General features: G+C 38.3%; 1 long non-coding RNA gene across 1 annotated transcript; it reads right to left on the bottom strand.

Annotated features, from left to right (window-relative positions):
- Positions 1 to 4636: 4636 nt before the first annotated feature.
- Positions 4637 to 14280, bottom strand: LOC309334495. The gene is made up of 4 exons (XR_014153130.1): positions 14252 to 14280; positions 8314 to 8449; positions 5903 to 6000; positions 4637 to 4767 (listed from the first exon to the last, which is right to left on the bottom strand). It is a non-coding gene; the product is annotated as an uncharacterized lncRNA (long non-coding RNA).
- Positions 14281 to 16551: the final 2271 nt, after the last annotated feature.

A 16551-nucleotide genomic window follows, 5' to 3' on the forward strand; every position in this document is an offset into this window, starting at 1 on the left:
ATGCCAGAGAGACACTGCCAGTAAGTGTAGACAGTACTGAGTTAAACACGTCACTATGCTGACTTGGTATAGTGAAGCTTTCTATGTTCCTAATTAATATATTGTATGCATTTCACTACATATTCCATTAGTCCAATCCGAAGAATTGGGCAATTGATAGTAAAATATACCAGTCACTTGAAGACAGCATCATCCCACAAATACTGTATGCTGTCATTGTAGGAAGAGCAAGGATTTTCTCTGACATTGTGGATTCTTAATCAGAAGGTGTAAAAGTGTGTATGATATTTTATTTTACCTGATAAACATTTTGTTCAGCCTTTACCATGACTTCCTGACAAGAAAGAAATACTGTTTTAGAGGAGCGCGCCCCCCAAGCTTTTGATACAACTCCCCCCTTTCTGGAATCGAAATTACTAACTTAAGCTCAGACACATACTTTAACTAGATAAAATCTAGTGTTGTAAAACATTCAAAAATGGCAAAGCATGGCAAAGCGAGTTCAGCAGTTACAAAAAGCTATTATAAATGCTCCTCTACATGCCCTGTTGAGTCAACCCGACAAATATATGGTATTATTAATACAGCTTTTTAAGTAATAGGTGTATGTCAATTAGTGATCACAGATGCCTTGATAGGAGTTGGGCAACAATGTGGCCATTTAGATTTCTTCGGCCTCAAACAGTGGGATAAAAACAAAAGATCATATTTGGTGTCTATGGATTGGATTAAAATAATCATCTATAGTAGCAGGAGCTAGCACTACTCATCATCCTGCTAGTGCAATGGTGCTTTCTACTATCTCTTCCCAGTGTGTGCCCACCTCCACCTTCCAAATTGGCTGAGTGGGAGTTGGGAGAACCCACAGAACAACATAGGAAGGAGGAGAGAGGCAAGTGTTTTATCTGATAAGCATCTTTAGTACACCTGGGTACAGCTCATCAGGCCCAGAGATTTGAATTTATTTAAAGTGGCCCTTACTTACCTTGCATCATTTATTTTGTTGTCACCAGGTTGGGCACTGCTTTCCTACAGAGACAAAGTAGGTATTGAGCAATTCTGCCTTCTGCCTATCACCCAATAGCATTTATCTGCACTCAGGACCTATTACTTGCTTTTTTTCTTCCTTCTTCTTCAAAGCCTCCCTTCCTTCTCCTCCCTTAGCCCAAAAAACTTTTTAAAATTGTATTTAACCTGCCTTGCAAGCCTGAGTTCATTCTGAGCTTTGGCCCACCTGACTTTCTCCCTGCAACTGTTTGCTAGTTGTATATACTCCTTCTTTGTGATTTCCTTTCTCTTCCATTTCTTATACATGCCCTTAAATCTCAGCTCATCTGTCAGCTCTTTATGCAGCCACACCAGTTTCTTTAGATGCCTCCCACTTTTATTTCTTGTTGGAATTGTCTGCATTTGTGCTTTCAATATTTCACCTTCAAGAAACTCCCATCCAACGTGGACTCCCTTCTCTTATTTCTAATGATGGAATCTCACCCACCAGCTCCTTAAACTTTTTGAAATTCTTGAATCCCAGAAGAAAAGTGCACATCTGAATACAATGTATGGTTGTGTAATTTATACTGGTGCAGGAATCAAAGATACCAAATCTCCATTTCTGTAAACTTTTAGTCATAATTTTGTTCTCTGGCTTTTAATTTAAAATTCACATTCAGTGATTGTAGCCATGCAACAACAAGCACTGATGGGGAGCCGAGCATCTTGAGGATTATGTTGGCAAACACTGTTAAATTGAGTTTGTCATCTTGGTGTGATTGTATCAGAATTATGTTTGCTCTTAAATGTATTCCCATCAACATGCAATGAAACTTTAAGTATCATAATATCCTGTGTGTGTAATTCCTACAGGAACGTGTTTTGTGCCTCTGCTGATCAGCAGAGCCTTTACTGATCTAAAAGTGAGATGAGAATATGCCTTTGGAAATGGACAGGTAGTCCGATTGATTCCTGGGTTAATTTAAATGATATAAAAAGGGGCATCAAAGGATTAGTCAAAAACCTTTTTTAATATCCTTAGGATTTCATTCAGTGCAGTAATTTTTAATCCATAGAAGGATTCAGACAGAATACTCATGTGGTAAAAACTGAAGCAGAAATTGTAAGAGAGAGGGCATAGAAAGAAAAATTGTCAAGAGTTTATATCGAGGGACAAGCCAAACCAAATGAAGATGTGAAGTAGTCCAAGAGCGAGGTACTGCCATAAATAGATTCTAGTGTGATGTTTAGCATTGTTTCCAAATGTGTTTCTGCCGTGTGGCCTGTGGATCATGAATTTATATATTATTGATTTATTTCAGTAGCTTTCTCTCCTGCCTTTCTACATCAAAGCGTACTTAAGGTGACTCAAAATAAAACAGCTACAATTCATAAAATAAAAATTACAAATGCTATGCAACAATAAAACAGTAAAAGCAGCTGTTAAAACATAATGGAAAGGCCAAATTAGGACAAGACTCCCCGGAATAAAATAATCTTCGCCACCTGCCAAAATGTGGGTAGCGACAGAGTCAAGTAGTGCTTCTCCTTAGGCAAGCTGTTCCACAATCTGGCATCACAACTGAGAAGGTAACCATGCTGAATCTCAGCCAGTAAGAGGAAGGTATCCATAACAGAGAGGAGTCCTAGGTATGTTTACTAGAGATGATGTTTCCAAAGGCAATTAGCTTAAGATGCAACCAAGTAAAAATAAAGCATAGAGCAAAGCCAGAAATTTGAACTGAGCTCTGAAATAAATTCATAACCAGTACAGGTGGTTAAAGATCATAGTAATATGATCCAATCTTTGCCATAACTCTGGCAACCACATTCTGGATCAAACTGAAATTCCCATGCTTTCTTCAAAGACAGCCCCAAATGGAGTGTGTTACAGTAATCTAACCTGGAAGTAACTAGATGCTGGGTTTGGCTTTTCAAGGTAAGAATGCAGGTGCAATAGCAGTTAAGGTGATTAAATGGCACTCTGGGTCACCAATCACACTTGAGCATCCAGTAGAAGTGCTGGACCCAGGAGCCCCCTTAAGCTGCAAACTTGCTTCTTCAGTGGGAGTTTCCCTGTATCATCAGGTCCTCAAGGAACTACACCCCTGTCTGGTCCTGATTAAGATTCAGTTTTTATAGCCTTATCCAATCCTAAACACTTACATATCTCCTACGTATCTCTTCCATAGTGCTCCAACATATCGCTATGGGGTATAAAGATATATTGCATCAAATGTTAAGGTGGAAAAAATGAATGGAAAAGTTATTTGCAGCCCCACTGGCTCTGCTTTTTACATAACTTTTGCATTGGCTCTTGTAGTGCCACAATCAAATGTTTGTAGCATTCCCAGATCAGGAATACATAATGGACAGGAAAAGAGAAACATACAATTCTATTTGTAATCTGCAGTGATGAGGGGCGGGGAAGCAAAATTAACTGTAAAGCAGATTGAAATGTGAAGTGAAAATGCTAGTTGCAAGACAAGATCTGAAATACTTTATCTATCCATTAAGCCAATATTATACACAATATTACATAATACAGTGGTACCTCGGGTTAAGTATTTAATTCGTTCCGGAGGTCATTCTTAACCTGAAACTGTTCTTAACCTGAAGCAACACTTTAGCTAATGGGGCCTCCCGCTGCTGCTGCACCGCCGCTGCACGATTTCTGTTCCCATCCTGAAGCAAAGTTCTTAACCCAAGGCACTATTTCTGGGTTAGCGAAGTCTGTAACCTGAAGTGTATGTAACCCGAGGTACCACTGTATTAGGAATATTTATCTAATTTGAAATAGTTTTTTGGCTTGTGGTATGACTGCAGCACATTGCGATACAAATGTGCGATGCAAATTACAAATGACTACATTATAACACTTGGGAAAGAAAGATTTTAAATTCCCAGAGCTTCCATTTTAGCAGACCGCTGGCAAACATCACCAAGAATAAATTCCATGGAATAACAACTATATAATTTATATTATGCAGACATCTTGAAAATAGCCAACTTTAAATGTAATGATGGATGTATGCAACTGTAGGTGAGTTTGGTATCCAAAACGAAAGTTACTTTCTGGCAGCTTTCAGCTCCATTCATCTTAAGTAAGAAACATAATCCTGCAGTTGCCTGATACCCATGATGAGTAGTGTTGGACAAGCTTCCCTCTGTACTGCTTATAAATTCCCATATCTCTCAAATTTGTAAGTCCCTGCATTACAGAAATCAGATTCAGAGTGTGCATCGCCCAAATTCTGGAGATCAAACCCAGCAGTCTCCTTGACCCACCCTCTGTCAACTGTATTTGGCAACAACACCAAAGCAAGATGGATGGATGCAATTCAGTGTTTGAAGGCCTTGTTCACAGGCAGTTGTAAAGCTGCTGGTGAAGAAAAGTTTTAACACAGCAGGATTCTTCAATAACCCAGCTACAATCTAGCTCATAATAAGGGGACAGATACAGGTTGGCAAGTTGTGGTTTTAGTAGTAATGTTAAAAGGTCTGCCTGTGGTTATTTTTAATGCCTGAAGGCAAGAAAATAGCCAGGCATTTGTTAATGAAGACTGAAGCTGATCAATGACATAACGTAGTCTCCATTCACAACTCCTACCTGAATCCTAGCAGCTGTATTCTGGACCAATTGCAATTTCCCATTTTTGAAAGTAGCCCAGTGTTGTGGTGGTTGACAATAATGTTGATAGCATCATCAGTTGATCTGTATGTCACTTTTCCATGGGAAACAATGTCCAAAGTAGTTCATGCATCAGACTAGAACAACTGAATAAAATAAAACATTTAAAGAAAACTTATTAACACTTACAAGATAAATCGGCAACATTTAAATAGTCATAGGAACAGCATATCAACAGGCCAATCAAAACATATAATGTTAATTCAATATAACACTAAGATTAAACAAACCAGTGCTTTTTTATAGGGGTACTCAAGGTACTGGCACCTTCTTTTCTTAAAAAAAATGCAATGAAACAAACCATATTTCAAATCAGGAAGTGTCAAGTTTAAATGTCACCTCTGCCATGACGTCACTCTGGGCTTGCCCATACTTCCTCTTGTCCCACTGTTTCCAACAGGAGAAAACTGCTCTTTAGCGTTCAGTCGGTGCAAATGGCAATTTAGGTTTTCCTTAGATTGCCATTTGTTCCAAACTATCTCTAAAGAGCAGTTTTTCCCTTGGAAAGGAGTGGGGCCTAGAAAGTGCAGATCAAGCAGAAAACCACTTAGACTCGTGCTTTCTTGGCACAGCAGAAGCAGAAGTGTGGATGAGACCTCTGTCGCAGCCTCAAACCCCACCCCCACCCCCGCCACCGCCGCCACAGCTGCAATATGGGGGATAATAACATAGACTTACCTTACAAATTTGTCATAAGGATTTCAACTAGATAATATGTGTGACACATTTTGATCACCTGAAAATACTATACAAGTATTAACTATTATTATTATTATTATTATTATTATTATTATTATTATTAGCAATGAAAAACAGTGGACAAGGACAAATAGTAGCAAAAATGATGGCTAAAATCCAATAGTGTCCATTAGAGAGCAGAAGGGAACACAGCTCCACCTTCTTCTCCTTTCCCCTTGGGACTCCCAAAATCTGCTGGTAGTAGGGGTAGTAGTAGGGTAGTATGGGAATCCTCTGAAACATCTTGGGACAAAAGAGAGGAAGCAGGGATGCATTTGCACACCTTTATGTTTTTAATAAGAAATATTGGGCAAAGTCTTATTCAAAGCTGTCCCCTAAACAAGACCACCACTGTCATTGGAATGGGCCAGCAGAGAAGCAGGGAACCAGGGAACCAGACCTTACAAAACTCATAGCAAAGTGCATAACTGGGGTGGGCGAATCAGTTTCCTTTGAGTCTAGTTCATTTTCTCATATGTTTACCCAACATTCTGTTGACTTGTAATGTGAGCCCATGGTTTGCTTGAAAGAGGTCCCATGTTCAGTTCTTGGCACTGCAGGGAGGGCTGGGAAAGCTCTGCCTGAAACCACAAAAAGCCACTGTGAGTCAATATAGGAATACAAAGCTAGTTGGACCCTTCAGTTTGATTTTTGTATAAGTTGGCTTCTTGTGTACTTTTCTGTTTTCTCACAGAGTTGTTTTGTATAATATTGTGTTTAAAGTTTTTGTGGGGGGTTTTCATCTTGTTTTGCATGCATTCATGTATATATGCATAACTGAGTGACCATATTCCATTTCCCTTTCACTCTTAATCTTCTTAAGCATCCCACAGGACTTCTCTCTAGGTACTGAGAATGCAGTTCGGACTGCATCGTGCTGCTTTGTCTCTGCAAGTGTTTTCCCATCATTATGCTCTGTACCTATCACAACGGTACCTTTTGTATCCATATTCCTCCTTACCTACCTGCCCCTCAACCTATGCATGCTGTCTGGTTTTTCTCTTTTGATGTTTATTTTTTATTTTATTTGGCTTTCCCCCCCATACTGCAGCACAGTCCACGGGACTCATCAGTACATCACCTTTTCCTTTCTGCTTTTTGTCTCCTCAAAGAAACATCACTTTGCATTTGAAAGCCTATGTTGCTTTGTCCAAACATGTTAGTGGTGAAATTATTCCCTTCCTAACTGAACTGGTTGTCCAGATGAGATGAGAAAGGATATACTCTTACATCTAAATAAGCATGGTTTTATATGTAAGAGAGACACAAGCATATATATTTTAATATTTTTTTAAAAAAAAGATTGAAAACCCATATTTTTACAAGAGATGAGAACGGTTACTGCATTCAGAGAATTGCAAAAGCCAGCAGACAACAAAATTTTGATCAGTAAGCCTCAGTAAGCAGGGAATGGACTGCATAGTTTTGACAAGTAATTCATACAATTCAAATTCCTAAAGCAGCCCTAAATCTATCTTAGAGGCGATAAGAGCATGAATGACAGGCCAGGTCTGATCTTTCTCGGAAAGGCCACAGTTGGCATATTAGAGTTGTTTTTAAGCGCGCACACACACTCCTAACCACTGCCATCACCAGAGCATCGATAGTACTTCCACTGTGAACCTTTTGCTTCAAGAGACCTGCAACCCCATTCAAATCAGGCTGAGTACAACAGTTCCCTCAATCAATAGCCTTTCTATCTTGTTTGCATTAAGCTACAGCTTGCTTACCCTAAGACAATTCAACATTGTTATCAAACACCGATTCAAAATGTCCATAGAATGCCTGGAATCAAAAGGTGGAAATGCAAGATATTTCTGAGTATAATACACATACAGATAATATCCCAGCCCAAATCTCTTGATGATCTCTTCCAGTAGTTTCAAGTACAGTGGTACCTCGGGTTACAGACGCTTCAGGTTACAGACTCCGCTAACTCAGAAATAGTACCTCAGGTTAAGAACTTTGCTTCAGGATGAGAACAGAAATCGTGCTCCGGCGGTGCAGCAGCAGAGGGAGGCCCCATTAGCTACAGTGGTACCTCAGGTTAAGAACAGTTTCAGGTTAAGAATGGACCTCCAGAACGAAATAAGTTCTTAACCTGAGGTACCACTGTAAATGCACCACTTAATAAACCAATAGCTACTGGGTGAAGCAACAGTCTTCCAGCTCCACTCACGAGGACCTACCTCCAAGCAGGACTTGAGCTGTTTCAAAACATATACACTTAGACACATATGTCTATACATATATCCCAATCCTGTCCCACAGAGATGGTTCAAAGTAGATTGTATGAAAGCCACTAAGAGATCTTGGAAGATCAACATGGTTTCATTCTTTTTCTCTGGCAAAAGTTATCCCCAGGGTGATCAAAGCAGTTTCTGTTCTGAACCAAGATGGAAATGCCGTATTCTTCTGTCTATAAGATGCCCCCATGTATAAGACACCCCCTATTGGGGGGGCTCAGATTTAAGAAAATGGGGGGAGATGTATCAATATATAAGGCGCCCCCTAATTTTTGATATTATTTTGGGGGGGGGCCTAGTCTTATACACTGAAAAATACGGTAATTAGTTTCAGCCAAGAACATGGAGCTGTTTTTCCACTTCACGCTTTATCGCCTTACCCAGAAAAGGCAAATTTGATACTGGGTGATTGTTATATAACCAACCAGATCAAGTCATTTTTTTTCTTTTTCAGGACAGGTTTTATTGTAGCCTCCTTCAGGACTATTGGAACCTCAACCTCCCACAGTGAGAAATATATCATTTCTGTGACCCAGCTGGTAATAAATGCTTAACTGTGGGAGGGGAAATTCCAATAGCCCTTGCAGCAATATGTAAATGCTATAATTTCCATTTTTAATATTAGGAATAATAATGAATATTATTTACATTTTATGCTATTAGGCCGGATTGCATGCCATGTTGACGGTTCTCTTCTTCAGATCATCTCCTTTTAGCTGTACTTGACTAGAGCCTGTGGCAATTAGCTTTATATGTTTACATGTTACCTTATGATCACCACCATCTGTGTAGAAAATGAGACACCTGTTAAATTTAGATGTACATGTACATTTCTAGCATAATGTGAAAATACCTTGAGGAGACAAGGGAAGTATGCAAATCTTTTTACTTCTGAAGATTACATTCTGACTGTGGTTTCTTTCAAGTCTGTTCCATAGCTGTTCTTGGTTAAGTATTCTTAGTTTTTTCTTGCTTTACTTGGTCATGTTAATATATTTTAGAATGTTGAAGCCCACTTTTGGCTAGAGTTGCCAATTCTACCCCTTCTCTTTGTAGTTCCATTTTGAGATAAAGCCATAACTATTTTATGTTAATATTATGTACAAGTATGACAATACAGTGTTATATGACTCTGTTAAATGTTCTTTCCATTTGCCTTGTCAATGTGATAAGGAATTCTACCCCTTCTCTTTGTACCAGATTTCAACTGTCTGTAACAGCATAGTAGCCTAAAGTTACATTGTGTTCATTGTCTCCGAAAAAATAAGCGTTGGAATAGAGCTCATCAAAAGGATACATAATTCTGTATATCAAACCCTCTGAAACATTTCCTGTCTACACTAACGTGAACAGTTATCATTCTGAATCTGAACCCAGCAAGCTAACAATCAAATTCGCACAGAGGCCACTGTTCACTGATTGTTTTGAACAACGTTAGTGGGGGGTTTTATCTTGCAAATAAGGAACATATCTATTTGTAATTTTTTTAAGGGCACTTTCAGAAAACTGATATGGGAATGTGCATGAAGAATAGTTATATTGTTCTGACTACTTAAATCCATACTGATAACCTAAACATGATTGCCCCGTATCTAAAGTTAGAGTCAATACCAAATTTGGTCACAATATTTCAGCTTTAGCAGAATTATCCAAGGCCTTTGGTTTTATACTGATGTTTTTGGAAGAAAGGTAAACTAGTTCTGATACAATTATTAAAATATTAGGTCCTACACTTACTCTACATGGCAGGTAAAAAAGAATCAAGGTGAATTTTCAGGATACTGATTTTATAAAGCAATTTAGAAGAAAACTTAAATGAGTTTAGATATAAAGTCAAGCAAATTTCTCAAAACAGTGAAGGTGGGAATAGTCTACATCCCTATTCAATTTTAGCAGAAAATTAGTATTTGATCATTAATAACAAACAAATATTTGAACAGCAAATAATTTTTGTTGTTACTAAACCAACGGAAGCTTTATTAAGCTACTAAAATGCACATGTTTAACTGTATCTGCAATTCACATAGAAAGTGGGAAGAGAGGTTGAATTGGATTTCAAGAGCAAATGTGGCATACCAGTAATGGTGCTGAACCTTTCCCCCTTTCAGTAGATCCTCAGACCCTATTCTTTATGTGATTGGGAAATATTTCGGTTCAGATACACAGATGTGCTGTAGTTTAGTTTGGCTGTCATATTGGAGCAAAAAAGGCCATAAAATTCTTCTAAGTTAGTTAAAGTGTAGAGCGGGATACACTTAACCAGCCCTGTCAGAATAAACCCTGTGCAAGGACTTCCTTTTGCACAATGGGTTCCACCCCTTCCCCTTATAGACCCCCAAAATTGATTCTTGGGGGGGTCAGGAGAACCCCTAGAACAGTGCATGGGCGAAGGACATTGAGGGTCATTCCATATGGCAAGCTGAAGGGATGTAAGACAACAAAATTGGATTCCACCCACCATCTCTGACATCTAGAAAATAATGAACCATCTCATGATTTCCTCCCATTACATAGCCAGATAACTTTATAACAGTATTATTTTAAAGGTGTAAAGTGTGATCTGGGGACAAGGCCTTCTTCATTAAGACTATTTAGGACTCAGATATGGAATTTGTCTGGAGAAAGTACTGGTTGCAGGCACATGAATCAGTCAAACAACCATTGCTCACTTGTTTTTGAAAATCACTAGTTAAAAAGGGCATATTTATGTAGTCAATGAATATATTGAAATGTTTACAAATAAATCAGCTTCAGAATAACTGCAGTTGTGGGAATGAGGAACTGAGAATCTTTTTGTCTTACATAAATAATAATAATCCACAATGCTTCTGTTACTGATAGAAAACCATAATGCAACAGAAGGCAATTTTTAAAACAAGAAGTCCGACAGGGATGAGCATGCTAGCTCTCCTCCTCCTTGTTGTCATCCACATTGCCCTCCGACAGGTGCTCTCCATGTGTTTTAAAGACCTGTGTTTCCAGCATCCCCAGAAGCAGTGATGGGTGGAATGTCAGCCAGTTAATTGAAGGTGAATTCTGATAAGACAGAGGAGTTATGTGTTATTGGTTTTGAGAGGTGGGGAGGTGGGCTGATCTAGATAGAGTTGCATTCCCATGAAGATGACTTGGAAACATCTACTGGTACAAAGGCAGCAGCCAGATTGCTGGCTGGGGTTCTGTTTAGAACTCACATAACAACTATTCCAAAACAGTGCACTGGCTGCCAGTTTGTTTCTGCATCTGGTTCAAGATGCTCACCCTATTGTTTAATGTGCAAAATGATTTGAACCCATATTTCTGAAAGATTGCATCCTTTCCTACAGAATCACCTAGATATTAAGACAACAGGGGCTCTCTAGAGGTTTGGAAAGTGGCAGCTCAGGAAAGGGCCTTCTCTAAGTTGTAGAAGGTGTAACTGGCACCATCATGGTATGTCTTTCATTATATGCTGAAGACATACCACTTCACTGTGACCTTTGATACATTTGTATATTCTTCTAACCTGACCTAGGACCATTTGGTGGAGGTAAGAAAACAATGACTACAGCAGCCACCACCACCACAACCTTTAATTTGACATATTAAATAAAATAATGGACATGTGAAGAGGTACAAGGGAATATCTACATAAGCATAGATATAGACTGGCTATAGTTAATGCATTTATAATATACCCTACACTTTAGGTTTACATGACAGAGAAAACATATATACTAAAACCCCAAGTTAACAGTAAAAAAACACACTAAACAGCATATATACATAACATCAGTAAAAATTTAGAATATAAATCACTGCAAAATCATAACAGCCCAACTAAAAGGCAGAGGCAGAAAGGAGAGACCATTCTCAGTTCTCCTGCACCACCCACACCTGCTGACAAAATGAGGATATTATGTGCATATTTATGGACTCAAAACATTAAAATGTTATTGTCTTTGTTGTCCTCATCTATAATATTTTCCTTTGCCTTTTTCGTTACAAAGTGAAGAAAACATTGGATAATGAAAACAATCTTTGACTACAAACGTCTTACATGTAGCTTCTCCCCCTCCCACCCCCATCTTTTAAAAATCTTGCTCAGAGCTCAGACTCAACTGAAAGACTTAGATGGTAATTGCTAGTCTCTTGGATGTTAATGTTCAAAGCTTTTGTATATTTTCGGCATTTGAAGACACAAGTCACTAGGTACAATACAGCAGATGACATGCAAGGGTGTTAGAAAAATCATTTCTATAAATTAATTACCATTACTAGCTTTCATATTCTTTATTAATCTAGAAAAAACAAACATAAGAATAAATAAAAAGTTAAGTTATACTATGACATTACATTAATTTAATTTAAAGGGTAGCCCCATTACTTAAGATAGGTAAGTTTAAAAATACTTTGGTGTATCAGTTTGGACAGACTTAATAAATTCAACACCTTCACTGAAGGTTGAAATCATCTTCACTTTATATGATTTAATTTTGCAATTATTTTGCTTATTAATTTCACTTTCTGTATTTCAGATCCAATGGCATGAAGGCTTTCATTATGATTTTTTAGTTACAGATAGGTAGCCGTGTTGGTCTGCCATAGTCAACACAAAATAAAAAAATTCCTTCCAGTAGCACCTTAAAGACCAACTAAGTTAGTTCTTGGTATGAGCTTTCGTGTGCATGCACACTTCTTCAGATTTAAATTATGATTTTTTGTCTCTGTGGAGGACTGCTACTATTAAGATATGTGGGGAATTTTGTCCACTTACGCACCTTTTGTTTTACTTCTAGGTGTATGATCCTACCTTTTATTTATAAAACTCCATATTTAATTGGATATAAACCCTCAATACAGTTTAAATATTTTTTACCAGTTTTTCCTAATCCTAGTCCATTTAATTAAACTCCACCACACAGTGGCGTAGCGTGGGTTGTCAGCACCCGGGGCAAGGCAAGTAATTTGTGCCCCCTAACCCGTGGATTTGCTCACCCTAACCCTAACCCCCAGATGTTGCGCCCGGTGCAGCCAGCCCCCCCTGCACTCCCCATGCTACGCCACTGCCACCACATGAAATCACTAATGCCAGTCTGATGGACTTCCTCTGGCTTTTCTCTGAAATCTTCCTTCTAGTCAGGTGCTTGAAGACCAGTACATGGTTTCAAAGATATCACAGTTGCCTCCTCTGGGAAATCTTCCTGCTTCCCAAAGATCAATGTCATCCTGCCACTGTGGCCTCAACCTATCCTGGAAAACTGTCTCCAAAGTCTTCCTGTCTCAGCTCCTGTGTTCAATGGTTTTCAACTTGCCTTCTGCCTTTTCTTACAATCTTCAGTCCCTTCTCCTTTTGACTGTCCTCCCATTACATTCTCTCTTATCAAAAACCATCAGATTTTCACTGAAATTCCAAACCCTTATTGCTCTATGACTAAGGACCAATGATTCTGAGTAAAATGTCCACTAAAGGGCCTATTACTATCCAATCCTTTTCAATTCTCCTGGTACAATTAAAGGCAAGATTCTGCTCTTAAGTATCATAATGGGAAACTTCACAAGCATGTAGCCACCTCTTTTGAGACTGTATCAGCCTTGCTTCTTCTTGGCAGGCTGCCAACTGAGCACCCACCCCTACCAACCTGTATCAGTTCAGAAGTGAATTGCCAGTTAATCTCCTCACTCTTTACAAAACAATCAGTCTTTATAACAAAACAACACTGGTGTTTTTAAATTTTCCCTCACAATATAACCATTTCCTCATACAACATTTGTCTTTGCTGTTAGAGCAATATAGTTATATTTACCCCAAAACAAAAACTTGAAAACCTAAACTTAAACAGATGAAGTATACCACTTGCGTGTGAGCTAGAAAAAGTGGTTGATTTGTATAGAGCTACCCTTCAACGATTCAAGTAGTGTATATATATATATATATGCTAACCATGTTGAGTCACTTCTGTGTTTGGCACAGAGTTGGTGAATACAATAAATTTTTTTAGAAAGCAGTATCTACAAGAGAACCTGAATATTTAACACTGTCTTGTTTAGGATGCTTAAATGCCAAGATGGTCGTTGTTTCCTTGAAACCTATTCTCATGTACTTTCCTCTTAAAAATAAATTGATTTTGGATTTTTTTTAACGTAGGAATTGGCTCTCAAGTGCCCAATAAAAATGTTCTCTTTAAAAAGCCTTAAACACCCACATTACCTTATTTTGCTTATTCAGTGGATCTAATAAAATCTGGATGCTTTGAAGTATTGATTGGTGTAAAAGTGGTTTAGTGGCAGAATCATTACTTTTTTAATCTTGGGACTGCCAACCCTTACTCTTTTCAACCTTAGTTCAGGTTCTTCTATTAAGGACTGCCATTACTAATTGTTTTTACACATTGCTGGGACATTTCTAGTTCAAAAAGTTTTAAGTTCTTCAACAATATCTTAGTGTCTGCATTCTTGAGACAATCCTTTTAAAAAAAAACTTGATATATGGTGGCATGGATAAACAGAATGTAAGAAAAGTAGCAGGTAAAGATAAAATATAAATATGGGCTTTCTGATTAAATTTTTAACTATTAATCATTGTTGCAAGTTGCTTTTTGTCTCATACCTGGAACTGGTGTTACTATCCCATCATCTTTGTCACAATGAAAACATAGTCCATGTTTGAGCTTCCATGACTACAGTTACACGAATTCACCAGAATTCTGAAGAAAAGGTCATAGAGGGATGATACGTCAAAAAGAATATAATTAACAGTCAGAAAGATTAATATCAATGGTATTTAGTGAAATTGCCTTTTAGAGGAACACTCATCTATTACTTTGATACTTAACACTTTCTTGCTGCTATAATGTTAGTTCTCTCTAAAAGCTTAAAAATATAGTCTCCTGTGACAGGGTGTCACACAATAAGCAAGCAGAAATCGGGGTTGTTAAGATAGTCACATTTGTCATAATATATGTAGTTCTTATCACCACCCAAGTGCAGACATGATGGAGTGATTTAAGGCTTAGTGCAGTGAGGCACCAGGCTCCGCCTCCATTGCAGGGTATTCTGGAAGCCTTTACAGTCCACAATGGCCACCACAAGCAGAAGCAGCTTGCCTGGTGGGATGGAGCTGCAAGGCTAAATTCCTGGCAGTGGTGTAACTGCCACTTACTGGAAACAAGAGGAGGAGAGGTGAGGTGGTAGCAAGGTTGGAGTGATGCAGGCACAGTGGATTGGCTACCTCAGTGTGCCAATGCTACATGAACCTTCCTGCCATCTCCCTCCCAGTAAGCAACAACAACCCCAGTCAGGAAGCAAATGTTGTGGTTCCTCCCGATGGGGCAAGCTGCTTCTGGATATAAGGGTGTATAACGTAAGGTAGAGGCTAGGGTTTTTCTTTAAGATTTTTGGCTCTAGCACATAACTGTCAAGGGCAGCCTGTGGTCAAGGATGGTGGGAATGGTAGTTAAATTATTGAGAATTCTCTGTTACTAACAAGCAGCCCCAATGGGAGATGCTTTCAAGCCAAAATGTGATTCTCAGTTTTGCTATTAATCACATTTACTGAATAACAAAACTGACAAGATCATTCTTGCAGTATGAGGTGCTAATTTTAAATCATAACTGTTTTACTTTTCTTTACTTCAAAAATCCTTACTGGAACTATGTGCTCACGCACAGTGACAGAGTTCAAGGTGGAAAATAAGAAAGCAAGAAAAGTATTCAGTGATACAGTGGAAAGGGAAGTAAAGACTGTATGGAAAAATAGAAGAGACTGCGGGGGAAGGAATGTGTCAACTGAAAACAAGTTATGGTGTAGAATAATTCTTCTCTTACAAATATATTCATCACCTGAAAATGCTTAGCTATAGGGCTCTTATGCTATTAGTTTGACACTTAAAGAACATGAACAAATTTTGTACAAAATAATGCTAAGTGGAGGTCTAAATAACTCCGCCTGCTAGTTAGATTGAAACACGTGGCTGCTGCAAAATTTTATTGTGATTGAGGGCCACTGAGAGCTGGATAGACCTTTCAAATTAAAAGAAAGAAAACTTTTTGTTTTGGAAGTATAGCTATATGTTGCTTGAGAATGGTGAATCCTCCTAAAAATAAAAAGGCCAACAGTATCCAACAAAAAACTTCCACTTATATTCAGTTCTAAGGGTGATGATTTGATTTCAAGCAAGGTTTCTCTAATTAAAAGTCACAACACTTCAGTCTTTTAAAAATTCAAATAAAATCATTTGAGAAGTCAGGTTTGTAAGAAATAAAAGGTTGAAAAACACTGACTTAACTTCTTTATAAAGAAGAGGGAGAACTAGGAACTTGAGACCTTATCTTCCCTTTGACAATCGTTTTAAAAAGAGCAGTCCTTATGTTTTTCCCGTTCTCCTCCCCCAGCCCCCGCAGCCTTCTATATGCCTTATCAATGTTATAGGGGGGAAGTGTATGCCATAAATCCTGAACTGTGTGCATGTGTATGTGCACGAGAGAGAGAGAGAGAGAGAGAGAGAGAGAGAGAGAGAGAGAATTGACAACAGAGGGTTCCCATCTCAGTCAAGATTTCTTTTATTTTTAAGGGATAGAGCCATGAAGAAGGAAAAAAGCTTTCCAAAAAATGTATAGCATTCTATCCATCCTTAAATATATTTATTAACTGATAAGATCCAATAGAAAATTAAATTGTACTATGCAGGGATACTATAAAGAGATACTATACAGGAGTTTTCCTTTTAAATATGTGGCTGTAATTTAGAATGCTGCATCTTACAAACCTGAAATTACAAATATATATATATATATATATATATATATATTTGCTTTCGTAGATTTTCACGGGTACAGGAATGCAGGTTTTGGTGTCCTCGGGTGTCTTCCCGTGTAAAAGTTGGGGTGTCTAGGCGACGTTTCGACGAG

Source organism: Podarcis erhardii (genome assembly GCF_964252035.2).
Source record: "Podarcis erhardii genome assembly, chromosome: 2".
Taxonomy (NCBI): domain Eukaryota; kingdom Metazoa; phylum Chordata; class Lepidosauria; order Squamata; family Lacertidae; genus Podarcis; species Podarcis erhardii.